General features: G+C 36.9%; 1 long non-coding RNA gene across 5 annotated transcripts in view; it reads left to right on the top strand.

Annotated features, from left to right (window-relative positions):
- The window catches only part of LOC311086846, a 50,009-nt gene that overhangs the window by 28,322 nt on the left and 9,182 nt on the right, over positions 1–12,505 (top strand). For 3 of the 5 annotated variants that reach the window (XR_014607128.1, XR_014607129.1, XR_014607130.1), the window contains exon 4: positions 4,036–4,113. This is a non-coding gene — a long non-coding RNA (uncharacterized lncRNA). Of the gene's footprint in view, positions 1–4,035; positions 4,114–5,543; positions 6,830–10,809; positions 10,948–12,505 lie in introns of those variants that run through there. The other 2 variants (XR_014607131.1, XR_014607132.1) reach the window with 2 other exon arrangements.

The following is a 12,505-nucleotide window of genomic DNA, read 5'->3' as shown; positions in this document are numbered from 1 at the left end:
ATATATATATATATATATATATATATATATGTATATATATATGTATATGTATATGTATATGTATATATATATATATATGTATATATATATATATATATATATATATATATATATATATATATATATATATATATATATATATATATATATAATATGAATAATTCTTGTATTCAGCAAGCCTGCATTAAATTGATCAAAAATCACAGTAAGGTCATTTATATTGTTATAAAATATATCCATTTCAAATAAATGCTGTTCAAACTTTCTATCACAACTGTTTTCAACATAGATAATTAGGCCTATAAGAAATGTCACCAAATCAGTTTATTAGAATGATTTCCAAAGGATCATGCATGTGACACTGAAGAATGGAGTAATGACTGCTGAAAATTCCAGGAATAATATATATATATATATATATATATATATATATATATATATATATATATATATATATATATATATATATATATATATATATATATATATATAATATATTAAAATAAAATATATTAAAATAGAAAACAATTATTTTAAAATAATATTTCACAATATTACTTTTACTGTATTTTTGATTAAATAAATCAGCTTTGATGAACATAAGAGACTTAGTGGAGTAAACTGGCATTTGAAATCTAATTTAAATCTGGAAATAAACAGACCTCTTGACCCCTCTGTATGTTGTTTTGTAAGCTAATAGAGACCTGTACCAGTTCTTTGATTTCTTCCTAGTATGTTGGTGCATTTGTTTGAAAGACAGAAACTAACATTTTGTGTAGAGAGTGACATGTTTGATTATCTTATCAGTGCACTGATAATAGGCTGAGCATGCCCTGTACTGATGGATTGTCCTCAAAGGATGCCGGCAGAACACAACATGGACAGGAACTCTGGGAGGTTTGTAAACACACCCTGAAAGCCAGCATAGAAGCACAATTGTCAATATGTATCTTCAAACAGCAGTGTTGAGATCACTCACACACAAGTTAACATAACGTGCCAGACTTTCACCATGGAGGCATTATGGATGTGATGGGAACCAACCAGGCTCATTGTGTTACAAACAAGGAGTCTCAGTGCACGAGGACTCTAAAAATACTCCTCCTGCTGTCCTAGTAACTCATACCCAGCCACTTTTGTGGCATTGCCTGAATGTAATGGCCATGATAGATTTACAACTTTTTGGAGCCTGTATAAAATGGGTGGTTTTAACCATATGTAGCATGTCTTTCTCTGGAGCGTTTGTACGAATGCTATTGGAATTTGGATCCCAGCAGAGTAATGCCCTATTGTGTTGGTCGTGCTCTGACAAAATGCTCTAGTCAGGAAAGAATTACTAGGTTCAAAGCTCAACAAGAAAGGATGCACACAGTAATAAAACTGAACACCATTCACTTGGGTTTTATTGTAGTATGTGTTGTCAGTGAATCATTCTGATTAGATATTAGATAACATAGGCCTATGTGTGTTTGGTGAAAACCATGCATTGCTTGTTATATCTTGGAATTGACCACATAAATAATGGTGTGCCATCCATGAAGAGATGAGTAAATTTGCTTTAATCTAACACAAACCTGCTGACAGCCTCCCGTCATTCGATAAGATCAACCAATGTGTTGCCTGATGGTTTTTCGTGTTTGTGTGAGATCCGATTTGATCAAACATGGCTGAATGTTGATAATAAAATCTGGTTCCCCTGGTATCATTTCCAAACCCACGGCGCTGTTTAGCTACAGCTCTTTTATTAAGAAACCTAAGCGCTCAATAAGTGAACTGCAGAATCCTTTTTAATAACACCAGTAAAACTTTATGGTTGTACTGTTTTGCTTTTTCTCATTGCGGCTGCACTTTTACAGAGAGTGAAGTAATGCTATTTTGAAAATATAATGACAGTGTCTTTTTGTTACTGAGCAAGCTGTTTGTGCTACAGATATAAATAATACCATATTGTTGTTGGTACTTTTTATTTGCCATAAATTGAGTTATGATATTAATCTGACATTTAAACATCCAATGCCCTTTTTAATTCTGGCCAGTAAGTATCATCTGTCTATCTTCCAAACTTTATTTCATTAATTTTTTTATTTTTCTAAGCACAGCATAGTGGTGAATTTTACATGGGTGAACGCCGCAATTTTTTTTTAGAATATGTTCAATTAACCGTATGTACTTTCATTGGTTATCCTCAGAGGTGGGTAATCTCGTCTAATCTCGTCTTCTCGTCTGCGCCCACATGAAAAAGCCCAGTGAGCAGTTGAATAGCACCTGACTCATCTGCTCCTCTAGGGCTCTCTTCATACTCTTGAGGTGAGGCTGCAGTGGGCGTCTTCTACGTGCCTGTGATCTTTCCTGCTCGGCTGACACCCTTGCCTACCCCATATTCAATACTCGCTCTAAGTGAGAGTTGCTTTGGTGCTGGCATGAGCCAGACCTCTTTGGCAGGATTCAGTCGAGTTGGCCTTGCCAGGCATAGTTGGCTGTGTGTGTCTGGTTCCCAGAAGGTTGCTAGTATTCTAGTCTGGCTCTGATTCCTTGTTCTCACAGGACTTGGTGTTTATTTTTGCCTGCCCTACTAGTCAGCTACCTGTATGTTTTGTGTGTATGTGAATGCGTGTATGTTTATTTGCAAGTTCATTTGAGTGCATTGCACACAGTACATGCATATAACACCAAAACTCTCCATCTCCTCTGCTCTTGCTGTGAAACAATCTGCTGAGATTTCATATTTTATTTGATTATTTTAATGCACAGATCACGCAAGCCTGACAATTATATTTTGGTGGAACATTCTTGAATAGATCGCAAGGTTTGCTGGATTATTATATTCATTAATGTGTGACTTGTATTTGTTTTCCTGGCCTTGACTTTTAGACTTAAGTCAAGCACTCACAATATACTATTAATCACATAAGACTCTGCGTCACTTGCTCTTCCTCTGTCTGTATTGTGATGCTGTATAGCCTATATATGGACAAGAGGAAATCTAATCCGTGTACACAAACAGCTTTGAAACTGGCAATAATTGTTAAATATTACACTGTTTGACTGCCAGTCACACACCTTGGATGTAAATGTTGTCTGTCATGGTACTTATGGTCATGGTGCATATAAACTGTGGTTTGGGTTAATCATAATGTAATTTGGTGACTGGATACTTTAAAAATATATAATATTATATTATATATAATATTTTCACTGTGCTTTTCAGTATCTTTCTCTCCTTTTTCAAATTACCCAAAATGGAGTTATTTGTCATTTTATATGTTTCTTTTCAGGTATATTGTGTATTGTCTGTCATGGAAAGGGACAAAAGCTAGCATATGTGATATTATTTACTGAAAGTGCTTATCTTTCCACTCTACAACAAAAGTATGGTAGTGGCTTTTCTTTATTTATCTTGTACTTTAATGAATGAGGTTATCATCTATGAAAGTATGTTTAGTATTTATGTTATCAAGGTTAATTTAACCTTTAACTTGACCTTTAGTATAGGGCATCAACATTAACCATTAAGTTCATAGCATTTTTTCTTTTTTTTTTATTGAAAGTAGACCCAGATACTGTAAACATGATCACAAAGCAGATTTAGAAAAAGTGTAGACTAGTAAATAGATTCTGGCAAAATCACACAAAATATCGTGTAGATTTTAATTATTATTATTTTCTTCTTCTTTTTTAAATCTTACTACTAAAGCTTGAATCTTGAGAGACCTCTCAAAACCAGGTTTTTGCTATTAAAATTATGATGAAGAAAATGAAATGAAACTGCTGTGGGTCTTTAAATGGTAGATTAGAAACTATGCTAGTAGTTGACAGGTTGTATTTCCTGTGTAAGATAACTCTGCAACATCTGTCACTGAGATCAATGAGTTCAGAGCCTATTTCCTGCAGCCCCTTATAAAACAGTGGTGAAATGACGGAATAACAACTCAACTTTATTTCTTAATTTTTCTTAAGTTACATGAGCAGAACCCTGTGAGAACAACTAAATGAAATCCGCTTATGACAATAGTTCATGTTTTTTTTTCTTTGTAGGATGAGAGAAGAATATTGAGAATGTAGACCCACAAAGAGTCATCTTCATCTTCAAAATGGAGCTTGTTTGAGTCTGAGGTAAATCACCCTACACAGTAGTGCTGTCATGAACCTACACTATTTTTGTTTGAGGGAAAAATGGACATCTCGTCATAGAAAGTTATTCTCTGTTGAGTGTTCAATTACAAGAAAACCCAGGTCCCTTGGCAGAGAGTCAAGACAAAGAGTGAAAGTGTGAGGCAGCAGATGAACGGTGGACTCGCTGGGGCCTAGTTCTTCAAAAATACCCAGCGTTTCCTGTGCTCTCCTTCACACATCTAAAACCTCAGCACACGAGCAATTCTGAGAATTGTCATCACATTTTCTTTATAAGGAATTAACCCCTCTGACACCAAAATAACGCCTAGGGGTTTCCTTATTGAGTTCTAACACAGTGCTAATTAGAAAACTGAAAGTGTCATAAAAGGCCACATCTAGTTGGTCATAAGGAAGCCCTATTTAATTAGACTTAGGGTAATGATTTAGAGTCATGTCCACCATAATCTGATCAGGCACTTTCTTAGGGTGTGTTCACGCAGGATGCATTGTTGTGTTCAAAAACAACCTGACAGGAAGCATAACAATGTAACCGAATGCAAGGGTCTTACATTTTTATTTTTTGGTTACTTTTAACTTTAATTTTAACGTCATTAACACGTCATTATAAAATACAATGCACGTGTTGTGAGATGCTGAAAGACAACAAAAGATGCAAAATATGTCACATGCAACTGACCTTTATTTATATAGCGCTTTATACAATACAGATTGTTGTGATAAAAATAACGATTCGATGCAAAAAGAATTCAATTCTGCTGTAGAGCAACTCTAAAAAGGCAATCGTAAACGGTCATTATTCAGTTAAATTTCGGCATTTTGGCTCAATAACTGGGTAAAGTACATCAATTATGAAATGAGTTCAATTCAGCTACAATGCAGTTCAGCAGAATACAGTAAAGTTGAGTTCTTATCCAATATTCTCAGTGCAGTCAAATCAGTAATATTGCTGAAAATTAAGTCAAGTCAAGTCACCTTCATTTATATAGCGCTTTTAACAATATGGATTGTTTCAAAGCAGCTTTACAGTGATAATAGGAAATTACTGTAACAGATTGTTTAGGCCAGGGGTCACCAAACTTTTTTCTCTGGGGGCCACATTATCGTTCCTGACTGTGATGGGGGGCCGGGGTCGGGTCAGCTATATAACATAGAATTGTATGACCCAGACCAAAATGACCACCAGCAGGCCTCATTGTGTAGTAGAGATTACTAGCCTGGCACAGCCATCCCCATCCCCACTACTATATCCACACTACTATCAACACTTGATTCCTGGCACATATTTGTTTATCTTTACTAGTGGTTTGCAAAAGTTGTAATCGAGTCTTCACACTTTGTTTTAATTAAAGTTATTCTTCACAAATAATCGTTGGTCCACTATTCTTTGAAAACTCTGCACTCTCTTTTAGGGGTGGAACGGTACACAGAAGTCACGGTTCGGTTCATACCTCGGTTCAGACATCACGGTTCGGTACGAGTTCGGTACAATGGAGGGAAAAGAAAACAAAAATGCAGAAGGCTTGTGCATGTCTCAGGCTGGACCACCAAAAGAAAAATAAATGTCTTAAGCCTTGTATTTTTAAAAAAAGTTTTATTAATAAAGTAAAAGCATAGAACCAGTTTATTTGTAGTGCACTGACAATAGTTTTATATAATTAGTTTATTAATTCAATTAATAAAAATACCTTGATATGTTTGGTAATTGTACCTGAATGAATTGAAAATTAATCTGCTACATTTCAGATTAATAATTTGTTTTCCTTAAAAATTGAATTAACAGTAACAAACACTTTGCAGTTTGAATGATGTCCTGTATAAACTGAATGACGGAGTATGTTTTTATATTTCCACTGTTCGATCGCGGCCGCGCCTCACACACACACACGCACACGCACACAAATATAAGTAAACACTTTACGACTTTTCGATCGCGCCCACACCTCTCTCAACATATTCCAGCATAGCAATCTTTAGGGGAGAGCGGGGCACAAAGTAACGCTTTTTGACTTTCTCAGTTTGTGTAAATCTACTTATGGTTCAGAGTATTTATTTTTTCCCACATTAATTTCCCACATGTCTAGTACAATTATGTGTTTTTGTTTTATTAATACAGTATATACTTTTTTCTTGGGGGTGGTGGGCCTGAGTCGGCCCGCGGGCCTTAGTTTGGTGACCCATGGTTTAGGATTTACAACAGCTCTAGGATAAAGTTATTGTCCAGCTAAAGTTAGTTTTGATTGATTGATTCACTTCTGTTGCGAAGATCATTAGTTATTAACCTAGGTGCCGCTAACACAACACCGTTCTAACAGGAAAACCCTTAACACGCTCCGGCCGCCCATCCGCCACCAGTGCCTCAAAAACGCAAACCCGCGAAAACGCAGACGTCGCCCACATGCGCATTACGTGTTCAGTCCAAAAGTATGCGTGTTTGAATATATATGTGCGCAGGCGTGTAGTCGTCCTTTACAAATCAACCCTCAATAAACTTTTTGCCGCGTCTGCGTAGCCATGCGACTATGCAAGCCAGAGGTGAACAAAAGACGAATAAGAATATTTAAAAGAAGTATAAAGTTAATGCTGGTATCATTTAAAAAAATCTTTAACAGTCTATTGTTATAGCTATCTAATGGCATTTTTATGTTTATTGCTTGCAAATTGTAAAGATTTTAAGTTTTTTAATAAAATATGTATCAAAATATTTAGTTGTTTGTTTCTTTTTGGAGTCATACATTTATTTTAGGGTGCGTTCACACGTGTAGTTCGGTTCACTTGGTTCGTCCTGGTCTGCTTAGCGTTCACATTGGCATTTTTAACACTGAACCTAAAGATACCAAACCTAAAGGCACAGGGATATGTTCACAACCTGACTGTTCAGCTTTTATGACGTATATTTCGCGAGTGAACCGAACATCCATTTTTATTTCAGTTAACGAAAATGTTTTTTGTTACGGATAATAATACCACTTGCCCTTTGCTTAAAAGGGGACCAATTTAGAAACAAAATTCTTTGAGTTTCCATGTGCTAACAGTCATGCAAAATAGTAAAGTTAAATAAATATAACCTTATAGACCCCATTAACTGACTAATCGACCCTTCTGACCCATCCATAGTATGACAGAACAGAACAGAACAGTGGATGGTTTGTGCTTCGTTGGAAGATAAAAACACTGCTCCCCACCCAGATATGAACAGTAATGAGCGGCAGAGATAGGTGAGACAGAAGAGTTTTGTACGGATTGGTGTTGGAGTTATCTCGCCAACAGAAAGCACTTCCCTTTCTGATAGAGCTGACCGGTCTGTAGTAATCTCAGTCTGACTGAGCCACTGGGTATACAGCCATGACTCTTTCCTGAGAAGCCAATCTCAGTGCTCCTTCTGCATAGACAAACCCAAATACCAGCAAACACACTCGTTATCACTCGGCTCATGCAGGAATCTGTTGGGAAATAACGGGCTGATGTTAAGAAATAACTAAAAGTCCCTGCTTTGTCGAGGCTTAGAGTGATGATGTGTTTTTGAGAGTTGTATTATTTGCGTATAAATGGCATCCTTGTTGAACAAGACGGATCCTCATGTTCTATTGTACTTAAGTACTAGAGTGATGACAGTGTCAATAAAGGTATCAATCATTTTAAAAGTTCTTGAACATTGCTTTATGTACCTAGTGAAATTATTTTGGCATTGAGATCTTGTACGCTTTCCACTTCCATTCCCACATAATCACTGTGTTAAACTGTTATTTGACCTATAAGGGTCATCAGTCATTCTGCCTGCCTGATTTTCTGCCAGTTTTGTTGATGTTCATCTGCTCCATAGATGACTGGGAAGGACAAATTGAGCTTAGTGGACCTGTCCTCTGCACAACCAAGGACAAAAGACAAGGTCACATTCCTTCTCAAGTTTAGACACAGCATCAGCAGTGTAGGGGGAATAAGAAGCAGTGTATAGTATTATAAATAAGGGCTGGAACAAACTGGACATTGAAAAAGTTATACTACACCATACACCATTCCTGAAATCAAAGGTTGATTCTGAAAGTTTCCATTCAAAGTATTTTAATCAAGATTAATGGAAACGGGAGGAGTATTTGTCAGTCGTTGTTCCACAGCCTTTTTTGACAAAGGAAAGTTTTGTTTTACCATGAAGCATGAAATGAGATGTTAAGCAGAATATGCAAGCTCCTTTTATTTTTTGCATGGTGAATTATGGCCCGTTCATTTTTAATAATCATTCTAAATCTATGCAAATAGGTATGTAAAATAGTCACCACACTTACCACAGCTACAATGATAACGACACAAAGGATGAATGATAAAAACTTTGACAGACAATCATAATCCATCTGACTTTAAACAGCTTGAGTATTTAATGCGGCAGACACCATAACTGCATGCTTATAATAAGCAGAACATTATCGTCAGTTGGTGTGGATGCTATGCTAATATAATTATCATCGTAATAGTTATTGTTATAGTTATCTTTATAATTATCGTGATGTTCTGCCAAACATCAACTTTTATTTTTCGCAAATACAGTCCTTTTAATTCCCTAACAGTGTGACCACTTTCACATCATCTTTTACTGTAATGTTCTGCGATGACATGCCTGCTTAAGAAGACTAAACATGGATTCCATCTTTAGTAGAAACCACCTCTGCTCTCACAGTGTCCATTGGAAACAACTGAGAGAGGAAGTCAATATTATGATAGGAGGATGTGTTTGGGTGCCGGGATTTGGATGTGGTCAGTCCTCTGTTGTTATTTGCTCGCTGTGGGAAATCACTCTTGCGACGGACATGGCTCTATGAGTTGTGGTTTCTGCTGCATAGGAGCAACAGAGTTATGTAATAACTCATAATTCACTTATCACTAATAAATGAAATTCCTGTTTTGTTGGAATGCTAAGAAGGTCTAGTACTTTCCTTGACAGTCGCAATGACCTTGCTTGTCTGAAAGAATGTTTAAAAAATGACACAAGCCACAAAATTGTTAACATTTGTGAAGCGCTTGTCAGCACATACAGACTTTGGAAAAACTGAAAAGGCAGAAAAAAACAGAGTAAAAGAAAGAGAAGCACATGGTGGGAGAAGAGAGAAATTTTTGGATCGCACCTCCCTCGCTAACTCGTTCCTGTCACAGCTTTCCACCCGTTGTGGATTGTTGTTATGGGAACAACCAAAAATCGCTTATGGAAGCGATAACAACAGCGTGTGTGGTTGTGAATTATGTGAATTTTAATGATGTAAGACGATCTATTGTGCACCATGAACATTTGAGGGATTTTTATGGAGCCTGATATATTTTCCAGCTCAAAATCTTAGTTGATTTGGCTGAAGTTGAAGGCCTTAATTCAATAATAAAGATAAATTACTGCAGTGTCTGAGATGTAGTGATCCATAACTATATAGGCTACAGTTTTTAATCTGCTGAATCCATGTGAATCCCCCTCTCTGACGTAATTCAACTGAGAGCACGAGTCTAAAGGACGCTGAAGCTGAGAATCTGAAGTCTTCTGTAGGGAAATCTCTTGCTTACTGTGAAACTTGAGCCACAGTGTCTGCACTACAGCTGTGCCGTAATGTACTATAAAATATTCTGTGGTGGTGGAGCATTTCAGGTCGGGGCTGTGATTAGCGCACAAACGTGGAGTAATGTTTCAAGGCCGAAATGAAAATAAACAGACGATCAGGATCAGTTGCTGTCTTTTTTTTTAATACAGACTCAGCTAACCAGACGCTGCGGTCGATTGGACTTTCTGTACATTCTTTCAAATGACAGAGTTGAGTTCTAGGAAAAATATCTCTAGGAAAAACCTTAAATACTGAGCGCACTCTCCTCTTCAGGAGAATGTTTATTCCTCCTTAGTTGCTTCTCTTTCCACTTCTCTTTCTGCTGCTTCTCTCCTTTTAAATAGAACAGACTGTATTGCAGATGAGGACAGTATTTGCGGAATCTAAATTATAAAGGTGTTCAGACTGGCTGAGATCTTCTTTTGCCAAACATTTCAACTATTCTGCATGTTCAGAAGCTTTGTTGACAGCTGTTTGGTCACAGATGTCAGAACAATGTCATTAAATGGTCTGATTTGTTGTATTCATGAATGAGACTAATGTGAGTGGTTTTCTCCGGTTGTTTGTACATCTGTTAGAATTCCTCCATTAGTTGTGATGTGCCCTTTTGTGATGTTGTTAAACAAGCAGAGAGCGTCTCAATAAAGCCTATTGTAATGGTTGTGATAATTCCATCTGTTGGCCTTAAGCCAGTGAACTCCATCTTCTTAATTGAATTTCTCTCATCTGCTAAATGAATGAATGAAATCAGCTTTAAACAACCCTGAATGTTTCCATCTTATTGTCCCTTTTTCCATATTGTCAGGCATATCCTCTTTAAGCATGTACTGTAAATATATGTGACATTACAATTTAAACAGCCTTTACCCTAATTTGGATTATGTTTATGCACTTTCTTTAAAGCTGTCTGATATTTTTTTCTGCTGTCTGACAGTAATCACATAAAGTGCGGCTGGTCATCCATCATTGCTAAATTACTTGATTTAGTATTAGGGAATACAGGCAATTTTTTATTTATTTTTTTTAAGTGTCACGGTTTTAAGGGTTTACAGGTCACGTTGTACTTTCAGGTCATACACACACACGATTAATTATTTTCTAGAATCCAGATGATGTATCAGTCGCTCTCCCTGCCAGTGAGGAATACGGTGAAAAGGCCATCATGTGCGATAAGAGCTGGACTGCCTGACCTGCAGAGGACTGGACTGAAAATGAAGCGCGGTTAGGCGGTATTAGGAAGGACACGCGAGGCTCTTACCTGGGAACACCATCCTGCTGAAGTCATTGAGTCACGCTGGCATCAACCGAACTCAAATCATAGCAGTGATGTCACCCGAGATGTTAAATACTGAATGTCACATACTGCTCTCAAAAGAAGATTGCATTCATGTGAATTATTGGTAAGATATAATGGTTGTAAAAGCTTAAGCAGGAGTCTTCAGAAAGGGGTAAACTAAGTATTAACTTGAATCAAAATCTAAATTTAAGAAGCTAAGTTGTCCCTTTAAATATATTAAAATATATAAAAAGTGTGATATTCATCCATATAAATCTAACATAATTTAAAAAATATGAATAATTATTATTATTAAACAATATGTATTAATAGATTTTTATACACTATGTATCAAGGGTCCCTGCTCTGTTTCTCTAAGGGGTTTTTGGAATGAAAATGTTTTTAAGCACAGTACTGTATGCACCGTTTAACCCCAGAGTGACCTCACTGTATTATTGTATTAACATGCATATTAATCTGTGAATACATTTAAAAGTCTATGATAATGTAAGGATGATAATGCCCTTATGTTTTTATGATTAGGTGAATGCAGATCTGTAATGAGATGGTTTAAGTGCAGGACTAGCCGTTACTCCTCTTGGGCTGAGGATTTTCTCGTGGATCCTCGGTAAAGCCCAGGTTAATGGAATTGCTTCAGATCCGGTGTTGGGGATTGAGAAGCCTCTGTTTAGATTAATGTGAGAGTCAGGGATGACGGGAGAGCAGGATGCTGCCAGTGCTCTCTAATAACACGGTGAGGGGTCGGGGTCGACGGAGGGCACGCCCAATCTGGCTAGACGGTTTCGTCAGTGGATCCTCTCATAATCCTCTTTCTCAGACTGCCACCGTGACCATGTGACCGCCTCAGTAACAGAAACCATAAATCTGCGGCAGCTAAAGGGATTTGTGAATTGTAAACAAACTAGCATACATAATGAAATAAATGCAGATCCACTGATTTCAGTGCGTGTTTCTGTTTTTATTCCTTAGTGGCAATCACAAACTTAAGTTTTGAAAATAAGCTAAATAAAATAAAAGCTTTTCAGGTTTTCTAGGAAGGCATTATCCAAATTTGAAGAACAGTTCTCAAAATATTTCCACCCTCCTGTTCAAGTGTCATGTGCTTCCTCTTACAGTGAAGAGGCTGTGTATCAGTTATCCGTACCCTCTGTTGGAGGTTTCAGATTTGACCAAATTCCTTTGTAAAGTGGTCTCGCACCTCTATCATGCGATATTGTTGTACTCCATGGTTACTGGGTGGTCCTGTTACAGAGGTATGGCTTTCAGCTCTCACTCACTTCAGCATTAAAGTATTACAGGTTAAACCTCCTTTGAGGTGCTCCCGGATGCAACCGGCACATGCAACGTGTGTATTTGTTTTCATGACATGCACATTATGCAAAAAGGTAAGCTGTTATGTGAACATTTCTTAATTCTGAACAGTTGTATCTTGCATCACATCCTCTGGTTTTCCAGCCCATTCATTTTTTTTTACTCTTATCACTTTTTTCCCTTGATTTCT

The sequence above is a fragment of the Abramis brama genome, assembly GCF_963993115.1.
Source record: "Abramis brama genome assembly, chromosome: 7".
Taxonomy (NCBI): Eukaryota; Metazoa; Chordata; class Actinopteri; order Cypriniformes; family Leuciscidae; genus Abramis; species Abramis brama.
This window is presented reverse-complemented; position numbering and strand designations above follow the sequence as displayed.